The sequence below is a fragment of the Taudactylus pleione genome, unplaced genomic scaffold (assembly GCF_031769625.1).
Source record: "Taudactylus pleione unplaced genomic scaffold, aTauple2 ptg000064l, whole genome shotgun sequence".
Classification (NCBI taxonomy): Eukaryota; Metazoa; Chordata; class Amphibia; order Anura; family Myobatrachidae; genus Taudactylus; species Taudactylus pleione.
Genome location: NW_028284466.1, coordinates 14,086,950 through 14,102,605, shown reverse-complemented (window position 1 = coordinate 14,102,605; position 15,656 = coordinate 14,086,950).

The following is a 15,656-nucleotide window of genomic DNA, read 5'->3' as shown; positions in this document are numbered from 1 at the left end:
TCTGTCTCAGCCTGCCAGTTAGCAGTACAGGCTGGCTGTGCAAAGAAAGACATCCTGCCGTTGACATGAGCAGTATCACATTGCTTAGGTTCAAAGGTAAGTGAACAATTAGCCACAATATGGCCAAAACCACCACATCAGAAACACTGAATCATATTATTATCTAGTCTTTTATGGGGTAGGAACCTTCCTGGCCTGGCTGGCCTGTCACCAGGTTCCACACCCTCAGTCTTAAGTACATTCCATTGCCCAGCACCCTACTCCCCTGGAACAGTCTTACCATTGTTGCTGGGAGTTTGCTGATGTGCCATTGGGGCTCGGTGGGTAAGCCTTAACAGCTCCACAGCCACCACATACCTTTGCACCAGTTCAACTAATTGGTCTGCGGATTTAGGGTCTGCATTGCTCACCCACTTGCACAGAGATGCAGGTAACGATCGCAGCTATTGGTCCATTATGACTCTTTCCATGACCTGTAGTTCTGTCGGTGTCTCAGGCTGTAGCCATTTTGTTGTTAGATGGACTAGGTCATGCATCTGTGAGCATGGAGGTTTTTCCATTTGGAACTCTCAGCGGTGGACTTTTTGGGCCCAAAAAATAAGGTGACTCCCAAGCAAGTTAGGATCTTCTGTTTTAGCTTTGCATAGTCCTTGGCATCAGCCAGGCACAAATCAAAGTAGGCCTTTTGTGGTTCTCCAGACAGGAAGGGTGCCACAAGACTTGACCACTGGTTCTTGGACCAACTCTCCCTTTCTGCAGTTCTCTCAAAGACCATAAGATATGCCTCCACGTCATCACTTGAGGTCATCTTCTGCAAAAAATAACTGGCGCATATGGAGCGAGTGTGGGTTGGAGGGTCAGTGGAAGCATCTCCAGTCAAGGATATTAGGTGTTGTACCACCTTTTTTATGGCCGGGCTGTTCTTCGCTAAGGCCTGGTGAGTTTCTTCAATGCTAAATTGTTGTTGCCTCTGTGCTGCCTCCAAGGCAATTGGTTGCACCTGGGTGGATTCCTGCAGAGCTCTGGTAGATTCCTGCTGAGTGGACATAGCCTGAAGCAAGGCCTTTACAAAGTCCTCCATGTTGTCCTTAGGGGTAGGCTGGAAGCATAACCTGGCCTCTCAGAGCATCTGCTAATGCCACCTTCATGGATTTCAGTTTGGTGCCTGTCCCTTTAAATTTTAAAGGACACATTTTTCCTTGCTGCAAATTCATTGTGTGCTTGCCTGAATTCTCCACCACTTCTGATAAGATCAGGGTAGGGGTCCCTCTCCTGGGGTAGATGGACACCTCCTTACACACAGCAGCCAGGAAACAATACTCCAGTTGTGGGTTTTCATGCAAGCTGGTCGGCAACAGTTTTTATTGTGCAACACCAATAATCAAATAAACAAAACATAAAATAAAACCTAGCCCATCTGGGCTTTAAATAGACAGTTAATTTTCCTCTCTACAAGTGGCAAGGCCTACTGCCTCACCACAAACGAAGTACTTCCAAAAGGTCACAGTGTCTCTGAACAAACCTCTGTGTCTATTCTCCCCAGGGTGTGTGAGACACTGCATCAAAACTCTTACACAGCTGTATTGAGCCACTTACAGGTGTAATCCCTAATTAGCCTGCTTCTCAGGCTGAAAGGCCTAAGACCTGAAATGGCCCTGTTGATGGAGCCCTCCCTTCTCTCTCACATCCACACCCCCAGGACCCATAATCCAGTTTCTACCAAAAGCCGATACTCAAATCTGTTTGGTAAAACAGAGTTTTCCAGGGGGTTTAAAACACATATGACAAAAATCTGGGACACACATACACGCCATCCCTAACTTCTCCAGTGCTTCTATCACAAAAACAAATAATTGCAAAAAACAAAACAATCAAAAAAATATATATATATAGATAATGTGTGTATGTATATGTATATATTATATATATATATATATGAACTTCAAAATGGTACTGAGGTAGCGCTCAAATCCATGTATTTATGCGTAGATGTACTTTCAGTCTTAATTCACTTAATCCTGTCTTCACAGTGGCAGCTTGGTGTTCTCCAATAAATCACTTGTCGAATGATTCCAATAACATATAAAAGAAAAGTGAGAAAGAAGCGCCGTATAGTGTAGTAATTTAGGGCATCAGTGGCACACTCTATATAGAAAATGCGTACCGTATTAACCCAGATATGCGAGCATTGGGTTATATATATATATATATATATATATATATGAGCCTTCTCTTATTCCACAAGGAGGATTCTTCTCAAACTCCAATCCACATCACCCTTACTCCCTCAGCCAGAGCAGATGTCCCAGAAAAATTACAAACACAGAACCATGGAGCAGCTGGCAGAGATTGCTCTGGAGTAAGGGTGATGTGGATTGGAGTTTGAGAAGAATCCTCCTTGTGGAATAAGAGAAGGCTCATATATATATATATATATATATATATATCCCAATGCTCGCATATCTGGGTTAATACGGTACGCATTTTCTATATAGAGTGTGCCACTGATGCCCTAAATTACTACACTATACGGCGCTTCTTTCTCAATTTTCATATATATATATATATATATATATATATATAATGTGTATGTATTGTGTTATCTATACTTTTTGTAGTACTGATTAAATAATGGTATTTTTGTTAACCTCTTTTTCCATATTAGTAAATTGTTGATAACATAAACAATTATTCCTGTTTTAGAACCATTTTTATACCAGCTGTTGATTAGTCATGTATCTGCAATTAGAGGTCCTAAGGGGTATATTTACTAATAAATATATAATGTTTGATCTTAGTGTGATTTGACATTCAATTTTGCATTTTGAGATTTACTAAAGTCAAAATCGAATGTCAAATCCCACTCAAAATTGAATTGACCAACACACAAGTCCCTTATTTACTAATGTCCAATTTTAAATTGAACACGAAATCAAACTTCAAATTCCCAAATGAATAGACCTGCTTCTTGCTTTCAGTTTTAGCATGAGCAAGTCTGACTGACAGAGATGCATGCACACATCAGTGACATTTGTTCATGCATTTGTGTGTAAAAATCTTCAAAAGTGTTTAATATGTAAAAAAAAAATGATGTGGGGCCCCCTAAAATCATATCTTGTCCTGTGGCTGTTGCAGGAGTCCAGATGTCTTCATTTTATGTTTTTCTATTCTGCACAAAAATAATTGTGCAAACCATTTAACCGTGGAATTTACAACAGTTAATAATGAACATCTACATAAATAAGTCAGCTAATGGTCCCCACATTTAACAATGGCTATGTCCACTTTACCTTCTTTTAGAAAGCTCCTCATTACTGTTAGTACTTAATTTGTATATAACCTGCAGTACATCTGTGCTACCAGAGGTGCTGCTCATATAGGATTTAATCTCACTCCCTGGCTTAGTCACCTGCATCTGCCTCACTGACTATTTATTCCTGCCCCTCACCATGCACCTTGCTGGTCATTGTTTGTTTTTCCTGGATGTACAGTGTTCCATGATCTGGCCACTCTGGGTTCATATTCTTGTGCCTTGTACAGCAGTGCTGTTTACTTGGGCCTGACAGATAGCCATTGTTTCAAGCTCACAGTTTGTGTAAATTTCTCAGAAGTTACAGTAAGTTTACTTTTGTGTTTTTTTTTCCATTTGCCTGGGAGTGTCTGCTCAGTTCACCTGCTGTCCAGCCACATGCAAAGTTTCCAGCTACACTGGACTTTGTTTCTAATCTGCATTGCTGTGGCGTATCTATAATGGGTGCAGTGTGTGCGGGGAACATGGGCCCCAGGTCCATGGAGGGGCCAAACTGCACACACTGCATCCATATTATTTTAAACTTACCTGTCCGTGGTCCCACATCAGGTGACAGCACTGCTCAAAACACTGGAAAATGGCAACCCTGGCCATTTTTCTGGTATTCTGCGCAGTAGATTCCGGGCACACTCTAGTGTACGGAGTCTACTAAGGCTCCAGTGGCTGGCTAGCCATGTCAGTTGGCTGCCAGCCACCGGGGAGAAAGGAGGGGGCCCTGCACAGGGAGTGGGGCCCCTCCTCTCTTAAGATGCCCCTGCTGCATTGTCTGGACTATATTTTGTTACAATAAAATAGTTAAACTTCACTATGCTCCTGATTCCCATAGCTGTCATTTCTAGTATACAGATTGCATAACAATTACTGGAACAACCTACCTAATCAAATAAAACTGATAAATATATTTTAAAACTTTTGTCATCCAGTTCTAAAACATGTTTTAAATTGTAATGCTTAATGTCCTTTGTCTCTTACCTAAGATCACAACTATACATGAAGTATCAAGAGGTGAAGAACACTTGACACAATCCTAAAGCTATAGTTGTTGACAGCAAGAGGAATTTGATCTGGACATAGGGCCAGAATAGAAAACTGTATCTGGTTAATGGTGGAAACTGTCCATATTTTTGAAGCACAGTCCTAAATATGACATATTTGTTCTGAAGTGTGATTTACAGACAATAAATAGTTAGGGGTATATATCCATTTGGAAGGGTATCCTTCAGGAGTCAAGATCGTTATGGTCGAAGAATCTTTTAGGGTCTTCCCATCCACAGACTTTTTAAATTTCTCCCCTAGTGCTGAGGGTGGCTAAAATTTATGAGATCAGTGTAAATGTCCCTGATGACATCAAAGGATCCTCCTCTTTATCTTACAATAAAGTACACTCATGGTCCATTGCTTATCACTGAGTATTTCTTTGTGGCCTCTGAACCCTTGAAATTGATGAGATAAAATGGAGCTAATCATTTACAATCAAGGAGTGTATCAATAATGTTAGTCCCACTCATGAACTTAACTTCAAAATACCCCTGAAAATTATTTTAGATATTGCTATCTCTATTTTTGAAAAACATTATAATAAAAGAAAATCATATGTGTTATACTTTGTACACTCTTTGTCAATTTATGTAATAAGGGGCATTACATATGTTCCAAAAATATTTTTTCCCAATATTTTAAGAATGGATAAGGTCAGTGCCAGGATACATTTATTCTGCAATTTTAAAACACTTTCCTGCAAATAAAAAGATCAAGTTAAGGTTTTGGAAAATGGTTACTTCTTTTTCCTTTGATCATTAACCTACATTAAAAATTACTTCTCTGTATTATTAATTCCAACATTAATTAGGATTAAAGCAAATTTCTAACTATATTTAAAGTTTAAAATCTCTCTAAAGCCTTTCCATAAAATATACAACCAAACTACAGGCATCCTTGGCAAATTTCAGTGACAAATTACTATGACTTGCACTAACTTGAACTGATATGGTCTAAGAGCCTATAACATAAAAATAATATCCAAGCAGAATTGTGCCACTTCTAAGCGTAAAGAAGCAGTCTTTTCAAAATACAAAATTGGTTTACAATTTTATATAAAACTACAGTACATAACATATTACTATCTACTAATGTTATGTTTGTGTTAATAATGTTGCTTTTTAGTGATGTATTAAAAAAAAAAATCAAACTTTGAATAAACAAGTAAAATATTTTCAAACCATTTGGTTAAGATATACTTATAGTAATGTCTCAATAAAAGGAAAAATTTAGGATTTTACAGTCAATATTATATTGTTAAGAATGTAATTTATAAAAATAATCCTAATGCACGTCTATTTTGTCAGCTCAATGTTTCTGTTTTAGGTCTAGTGCAGAGATGTTTTTTTCTGCATTAGTAACCACCAGTTACCAGGCACATCACTACAACCAGAAACTGTCACTGAAAACCACCTTAATGCTAAGTGTGTTCTAAACAAAAGATTTATTTTACATTATTACATGTCTCACTGTAATTGGAGGATACCCTTTCGTTATCACAACTCAGAAAGAAACTTTAGCAGTAGTATCCAGAACCATGTGGAATTAAATCTAGTACAGGATACTAGGCTAGAATATAGTACTGTACATAGCATTTTACAGATCTTAACTTCTGCAATTTGTTGTACAGTTTACAGTTGTGTTTGGCTGTCATTGGCATGTACACGATGGACAATTATCTGAGTTACCTTAGTGTATTGTTTTTATTTATTGCAAATGAGACATTATTTTGCTATAGTTGCCTAGGGGTAGAAAGCCACTGAGAGGGCAGCCATGGTTGATATGTATATGGACTAAATAGTAACTAATATGTTTTTTTTTACATTAGACTTGACCCAAATATGACTTTGTATAGTGAACTGGCTCCATGTATGCCAGATACGGCTGTGAATATTAGTCTCTATGCATAATCTACATGACAAAAAGTATGGCTCAGCACATTATACTAATTCATAGCTTTAGTTTTGCTTTTTTACTTTTCCACAACTTAGATGACTCCTACGACTTGCACAAATGTATCATATTGTGATTCACTAGCTTTTTTACAGCCAGTTTCTTCAATCTGAATCTAAGTTCAACTTAAACAAGGCAAATGCATTTATCTTTGGAGGAGGAAAACTCAGAGAGGCACTGATAGAAATGTGCAGGTTTATCTGTCAGTAGAAACTTTTTTATGTAGCAACACACCAGCCCTTCAATTGCATTGTAGGAAAGAGGCTAATAGTTTAAAAAATAGTAAAAAATTAACAATGATAAGTTTCTGCAATGAATAGTTTGTGTACAAATAATTTATTTGCAAAGTTGTATGTATATTATGGGTGATGCTTGGGCTGAGCAATAAGGCTGTAACTTAGACATGTGAATGTACAGTACATTGATCCACTGGTCCAGTATTTACTGAACAGGTCAAAAAATGTCTTTGAAGAAAAACAAAAAGGCAGAAGGAAGGCTACAGCATGTTAATAACAGTTGTGTCAAATTATAATATTTGTAAGAAGAAAAACCCTCTATTTTTAAGCTTTTTTGCAGTAGGGGGAACCATGTTCAAACCTCATTTAATCTAGATCTCCACTTTGTCAAGTTTACATAATTTGCAATAATGATACAATGCCCAATGCTGAAAGTAGAGGCTCTCACTATCAGTGCAGCATGAACAGTACTAAAAAAGGTGGGAACCCTAAATCACTATTATATTGACATTTAGGGGTATATTTACTAAAGTGAGAGTTTTTAGAAGTGCAGATGTTGCTCATAGCAACCATTCAGATTCTACTTAACATTTAACTAGCACCTTCTAGTAGATAGTAGCTAGAATCTGATCGGTTGCTATGGGCAACATCTCTACTTCTAAAATGTCTCACTTTAGTAAATTTACCCCTTACAGTGTGAATAACCTCAACAACCGCCATTAAGAAGTTGGGCCAGGTAAACAGGATGGATGGATGGATGGATAGATATATATTTGGGAGCCAGTTCATGTTTGCAGTTTAAATATCTTTTTGATGTTTTTTACCTGACATCTGGGAACACTTGACCACATAGCACAGCCCAAAACTATATAAGCATCTGTTATATGATATACTCCTACGTCTTCAGTATGAACACATTTCCTACGTTTTCTATTTTTAAAGATTCTTCCAAAGGAACAGCACAATACTTACATTTACCTGACTATTCTTCAAGACCTCATCTTGCGTACTTTTATTGTATTCCCCAGCAGAACGATTCCTTTGCAAGCTTGCTGCAAAGGTCACATTTTTCTCATTTTCTTTCTAAAACAGAATAGATAGAATATGCACAGGAGTTTCCAGAGTTGTTAATGTTAAGGCAAAAAAACTAGTAGTTGCTAACCTTAGTATGTCCTGCTATCTATGTATCTATTGACATGCTTGGCATACCTTTGAGGATCAAGGACACTTTTTCTCCCAGCATGTGAGTGCTTTACAATTGGTGATCACTTTGGCAGTTTTGTATTCAATTTCTGACAGTGTTTCAATATGTTTTTATTCAAGGGCATGTTCTCTCAAATGAAAGACTTTTAGAAAAGCTCAAAGTTAGCTTTCAAGTTGTGACTTTGTACGTGTATTCATAAGCATCATGGTCTATTTCTAGAAACTATAATCTTTCAAGTATTATTCAGTCCCACGTTGTCTTAGTGCAGTATATATGTTGTGCCTGGAAACATATTTAAAGATCTGTGACTGCAGATTAGATATAATCTGTTCCAACATGACAGTATTTAAAGGTAGAAATAAAAATGCAAATTATAATGCAAATTCTCTTTTAGTAACATCTTCCTCAGTGTTTGGTCACTTGGGAGCTGCCAGAATTATCACCTTCAAATGGAGCATTATATGTAGAAAGTTATGTTTTATTTATTTTTAATATGAGTTGTAATGGAGAACAAAAATTAAATGATGGTTATAATGCAGTTTATGGGCTGACCAAAATAATACAAACAAACAAAGGAAGAATGTACTCTTTTTGGGGGGGCACTCAACCTACTGTTATATAAAACATATATATTTTAAAATGTGACCATAGCGGTCAAACAGCATAAACATGAACAAATCAATAACAGATAGACAATGAAACATATACAGTATAATTCCTGTTCCCTTAGATGACCTAAAAATGTAAATGAAACCTCAAATCTCAAAGTAGACCGATTTTGAAGGAGAGACACACTGCTTATACTTTATGTCTCTCCTAGTGTTATGGTCAAAAAAAGTTAATTGTGACACTGTGGTCACATAAGCAAATTGTGAAATATACAATTCCCAATCAGTGTTTATTTGGGATAAATTTTCCTTTAAAAGCATTGGTACAAACCGTATTGAGTATAAATATTTTGCACAGAAAATGTTTGTGTGTGTGTGTTAGTAGGCTAGACAGCACATTGTGTTTATTGAGCTTTTTATTGCCCCACTGCTGATATTTATCATTAAAATTTTGTTTCCTTTGGAAAACAATGCGATGAAGTATTTACAGTTTTTGCAGGTTATTTATATATTCAAGCAATGTTGGTGACCAGATACCCTAAATAATTTACATTGCAGAACTTTTATGTTCTTTTGCCAGGAATACAAAGTTTAAGTGAAAAGGTAACATTTATAAGTGCTCACCCTATGTGCCACATCGACTGCCTTTGCATTCGGTATGTCAATGTCTCATACAGTTTTTTTTGCTTATTTTAGCCTTACCCTAACCCAGAACTCTACAGTTAACTGTAACCCTCAACCTATGCCTAATCTAAATCCCAAACCTATCCCTAATCTTAATACTAAAATCTAACCACAACCCTAAAAATAATAAAAAAAAACTGTATGTCAATATTATGGGGTCTACATGTTAAATGTCAGCATTATGAATATGTTGACATTTTAACAATGTGTGTTGACATATTGGTTGTTGACCAAAAGTCCACATCGATATTCAGAACATTTTGACATCCTAACGTAGACATTCTGTCTGTCAACATTCCAAATGTTGACATTTCTAACTGGTTCTCCTGCCTAAAAGCAGGAAGAAGGCTCTTCACACTCTCCCTTTTTTAACTTTGTGCTTAATCCCTCAGTCTTCCATCCCTACATCTTGATTATCTAAATGTGTGAATAGCAGAAGCAAAGAAATGCTTCTCTGTCATGATAATTTACTGAAATGTCAATAACATATTATCATTGAAGGAGGAGCTAATGCAATTACTTACACAGTGCTAGAAATTGCCTTTTAAATTCTTTTCATAATGAATTAAACAGTAATTGCATAAGTATGTCAGTTAGAGAGAGAAAGTGATAAAGAGTATGATGTATATGCACATCAGTGATTGAAAAAACAGTTGGAAAACAAGAAATGTCAACTGGTTTTTTTAGGTCAGTTTCAGATATACTAGGTCCGAGAATGTTGGCAACCTGTGTGGAAAATATACATCATATTTAGCTCTTGGAAAGCTGACCAATGAGTGAGCACTTTAGACATCCCTCCCCCCAACTCAGCCCAACATTAAAACAATAGTGCCAATATATAATTATTTGGCATCCTTCTCTACTGCTAGTCTGACATAAAATTATTAGTGGTTAAGGTAACTATTTATACAAATTTCACCAGTCCAACCCCAGGTGAAGGAGAGAAAAAGGAAAGGGAGTTGAGGAGCACAGTGGGGATGGGAGATTTGCAGCATATAAGGTAAGATGGCTGGTAACAAATCAGGAACAAATGTTGCATCAGTTGGCAAAGGGCACACCATAATTATCTGGGTGATGAATGGCTCACAGTCATAGATTGGCATAGTCAATACTCACAGTGACCAGGCTCACTTCTCACTTAAAAAATCTTTGCCAGGATCCCCGCTCTGAGACACTCTTGACACTCTTAGTGGAGGCACCTCTGTAGTTACAGCACTGTAATAAACGTGACTGTTAAAATAAAGTTTACCAACTTAGAGCCCTCTGGAGTGAGTTTTAATGAAGATAAAATTGGACATAAGGTACATTAACGGATGCACTAGGCATTTATGAAAAATATATAATTTATACATTTTCTCTGAGGTAGAGCTGTTTTTTTTTTTAATATCACCAGTGTACTTATGTAATATGTCAAATGTAATGGCCAGTACATAACATCCAATGCTAGTGAGGAAGCTCATACAGGTAATTAATAAATGTATACATAATCCTTAAAATGTCTGTATTCTTATTTGTCGTCTGTATATTGTGATTTCAATCAAATGTTGTCTCTCTCCAGAATGTATATATGAAAAAGGGGAGAGAGTACTATATAGTGTATTAAATTTTAAAAATTTAATGATACACAACAAAGAACAATATAATTTCCACAACAATAAAAAAAGGTTTATTTGCAAATAGTATGCTCTGAGGTCACCCAGAGTAAAGAATATATATATATATATATATATATATATAACCTTTAAAGAAAGGGGTGCACTCACCAGTCTTCTAAAAATGTCCTTTATTCCAACATTTAAAAGTAAATACAGATCCTGTATCTACTTTTAAATGTTGGAATAAAGGACTTCTTTAGAAGACTGGTGAGTGCATCCCTTTCTTTAAAGGTCATACAAAAGGACCTGAAGGTCTCTTTTGGGCAGCTATTGGCCAGCACTTTTGGACTACAAAAATGTGAGTGTGGACAAACTTTCACTATATATATATATATATATATATATATATATATATATATATATATATAAACCATAATGTGATTAGCACCAGATTTGGTTCTTTAAGAGAGCATATATGGGGAGTCTCCGGATAAACTGCCCTGCTCCCTTCAAGCCTCTGATTAAGCTAGCTGCACACAGTCCACAAGTTCCACCAGCAGATAAATCCCAATGGCCAATGTGTTTCAAGTAATAGTTACCTCAAGGCTGTATGGGGTTTACCATCTGCTATTTATAGGTCCCTTGACCCGGAAGTGAAAGAACTGACCCTTTTTGCAAAATCAAACTTGCAATACATAATATCACATCAAAACTCCAAATCCACTCATTTGTATGCCCATAATGAAAATCCATAATATATATAACAACAACATTGTGCCAGAGATGATCGGCACCATTACCTGGTATTAAATCAATCTTGGACTTTTTTATATACATAGTTTTTTTAATTTTGTTGTTATATATATCACATCATGTGACTTTTGGTTTAGAGTGTTTTTTTATGTACCAGGTGTTAGATGTATATTTCAGTATTATAATAATTTTCTGGCTTTTACACTTGACATGTTGGAGTAAATTTACTAAAGTGAGAGTTTTTGGAAGTGGAGATGATGCCCATAGCAACCAATCAGATTCCAGCTAATATATTCTAGAAGATGCTAGTTAAATGTTAAGTAGACTCTGATTGGTTGCTATGGGCAACATCTCCACTTCTAAAATATTTTGCACTAGTAAATTTTCCCTGTTGTGTTTTGTTACAGAGAATGCTGTTCTTCAAGTGGAAACTATTGCTGACAACAATTGAGGATTCATTGAACAATTATAATGCTTTTCAAGTCATTTGTATTGAAAAATCACCACTTGGTGACAAAATATGTAACTGCTGGAGATGAGCACAGATCCCTGTGTTTTGGTCTTTGTTCTAAATCATCATTGTGTATTGGTTTAAAAAAAACACCTTCAATTACATTTGGTTTTGGATTTCTTTAAACAGCTAAATAATGTAATTTGGTCCCGTTTCTGTTCCTACACTGATACTAATATCAAAAAAATAAATTTCCAGTATTTTCCAGTAAATGTTAACCACCTCAAAGCATCAAAATTGTTTTTACCAAAAATTGGCCAAAGGCTGCAGCAAGCTGGCTGGCTAAAGTAAGCAACAAAGCAGTGACACATACACATGACAGTTTAAAGGAATGTATAACATCTAAGAAACCATAGTGGCACAGCAGTGGCAGACAAAAAGGCAGTTTAATAAACTATACAACCCCATCTAATATTTTCATTAATCAAGAAATAATAGCCTAAAAGTAAACATCTAGTAGAATATATAATTTATTACCAACACTCTTCTCCAAACAGCAAATCACTAGCAAAGGACAGTACAGATGATCTGTTAGAAAACTAGATCACCACCAAACTTACTCCAAAATCAGAGCACTGGCACGAGGTCAGTACAGGAAAATTGAGATGGTGTACCAGGCTAGTTTGCTTTCCACCAATACAGCAAGATCAGCAAAACCCATAAAAAGAGGTGCATGACAGAATTGTCCTTGGGTCCTTCAACCCACCCTTATGTTGTGTATAAAAATTAACATGTACAGTTCAACAAATGAAGCACTTTGTTTATGCACCAACAAAAGAAAACATTTTGGTGGTTAGTTTAAACCAAGCTTCCAATGGGCTTAAGGCTAACAGTGTTAAGTACCCTCAAAGTTGAAGATGTCATTATCCTCATCATCACCCTCATGACTGATGTTAATATCATCATATCATCATATTAGCTCATCGACATTAGAATCCACTGTTACAATCTATGTCTGTAATTGGCAGCAACATTCTTACTCATAGAATTTATAGTTTATTTTGATTGACATCAGTTCCACATTTTCTAAAAGCAGCTTCGTACACCAATAGCTCACAAAATTGCTGCCTGTGCCAAACACTGTTTCTGAGCACACAATCGACAGTGGGCAGCTTAAGTACACCATAGCTAATTTTGCATCTCTTAAGAGCTGTGTCACTAGGAAATAAAATTATACCGTAGGACTTAAACCTAGGAGCAAGCATGGTTGCCATAATGTAATGATCCAATTGCAACATGTTGCAAACCCTTGGATCCCGGGAAAGTGTATAAAGAACTTGATCTTCAAATCCAGCATACTTTGCAAAATTGCTAAGTTTCTTCTCCTCCTTCATCTTCTCTAGCTGCTTTTCCAGTAGTTTAATTAAATGTATGATCTGACTCAGGCTGGCAGTGTCTGAACTCACTTTATAGGTAACAATTTCAAATGGTTTCATTAGCTTGCATAAAACTGAGAGTACTCAAGTGTGCTGTAGTAGGGTAACATCCCCACTCTCCCTATCTGATAGCTTGATGTGTATATCTTGATGTCTTGTTGCTGTTCCTTACGTCCCTGAAGCATATAAAGCGTGGAATTCCACCTGGTTACTACCTCTTGCTTCAGTTTATGGCACACAAAATTGAATATACAAAAGTAATATGGGTAATAAATTCCTAATTCCGGGCACTAACAAAGAAAAAACTAAACTTTGCCAATGTAAAACTAGATAAAGTGCCTAATGAGGATGTGTAAGCTCACAAAAAGATGTATTCACACAACAAAGAGAACAATTACTGCACTCATTAAAAGTAAGATACACTTAGCATGGCAGAAGCTTCACAACATCAAACACAGTTGTGTGAAATAATTATAATTAAACAATTTTATAAAATTTTGCTTATCTAGATGCATAACATAGAATATGTGTACATATCTTAAAAAATCTTAAGACTTCACTTACAAATACAATACACACAGATAAATGCATAAAACAAAAAAAACAGTCTGTCAAATGATGCCTCTATGTAAATTTTATATATATATATATATATATATATATATATATTATACACATAAGTAGATTGGCAGCACTCACAGATATTTTCAAAGTAAGGATCACAAGATGGAAATCAACTTTCGGTTTATACGACCTTCATCAGGATTAAGTAAACCGATACAAAATCTTACCCTTTATATATCCAACATAATAACCAGGTGAATCTTCAAAGAGCTTGCATGTCCAGGAAATACAAACTGACATAATCAACAGCACCACAAGTGACAGAAGTGACATCAGCTACCCGGCATACAGTGTTCAATTTGTGTAAACCATCACCATAGTAACAGACCAAATTAAAGCTGTAGATACAAACTTACACATTATAATCATGTGGAATAAAGAAAAAAATAACACACTAAACAAAACCATTTTCTACATGCAAGACATAATAAATATCACAAAAAACTAACATTAAGACCATATGGTTTAACAGTATTAAGGAAATGAATCCACCACGCTTATCTTTGCAAAAGGATTCTTGAGTGATCACCCCCTCTCCTGTTCTCTGGCACATAATCTATCATCATATGGCTAAAGGATGGCTACATTGTTTAAGTACCTCGCAACAGGCTGCTCATTATCCCTACCATCTAGGGAAGACCTGATGGCTCTGCGATGCAGGGCCATTTGCTCCTTAAACATTCTTTGAGTCTTCCCTACATAATATAACCTGCAAGGGCATCTAATAAAATACACAAAACATGATGTACAGGTCAGGTTATATTTGATATGATTTTTTTTGCCTGAATGAGGGTGGGAGAAAAACTCCCCCACCTCCAAAAATCCACAAGTTACACAACCCAAGCATTTGAAATTACCTTTTTTCTTTGAAAGAAAATATTTGGTTGTTAATGTTTTGCTAATACTCACATCCATATGTACCACCCAATCCCTTAAACTCTTTCCCCACATAAAGCAGGGTAAAAGCTTAGTATCGTTTAGTAAGGGCAAATCAGATTCCGTGCATACTACTGGCCATAGGTTTTTTGCCATGCCAGTTATTTTGTCACTAGCTGTAGAAAAATTGTTGATACAAACAATTGCTTTATCTTGTTTGTTCTTAGATGTTTTTGTATGGAGTGTTTCCTGACGGGGAATCACTAATGCTTTATTCTTTGCTTCTCTAAGAATTTTACTTGAGTAACAACGTTGCAAGAATTTATACGTCATTTGGTCCATTTGAGTCTTGTGCTTCAAATGCAGGATAAAAACAGGTTTCTTTTTTGCTATTTTCTATGTGAAATGGGCAGGGCTATTTTTGATCAAGAACTCAGTTCCTGTTCCACTCATTAACTACACAATGACAGGCCAAAATTAACTAAAAATAAGATACTGTTAGTTTTAGTTTAAAAGCTGTTTTGAGTGCCTTTTTTCTACAGTAAATATATACTCAACAAAGCTGTGTGTATGTATGTATGTATGTATGTGTATATATATATATATATATATATATATATATTATAGATACACTCTACTGTTCAAAAGATTGGTGTCACCCAGACAATTTTGTGTTTTACATGAAAACTGTCTTTTATTTATCAAATGAGTTGCAAAAGAATAGAACACATACTGTAGTCAAGACATTGGCAAGGTTAGAAATAATGATTTTATATGAAAAAATTATTTTGTCCTTCAAACTTTACTTTAGTCAAAGAATGCTCCTTTTGCAACAATTACAGCATTGCAGACCTTTGGCATTGTAGCTGTTAATTTGTTGAGGTAATC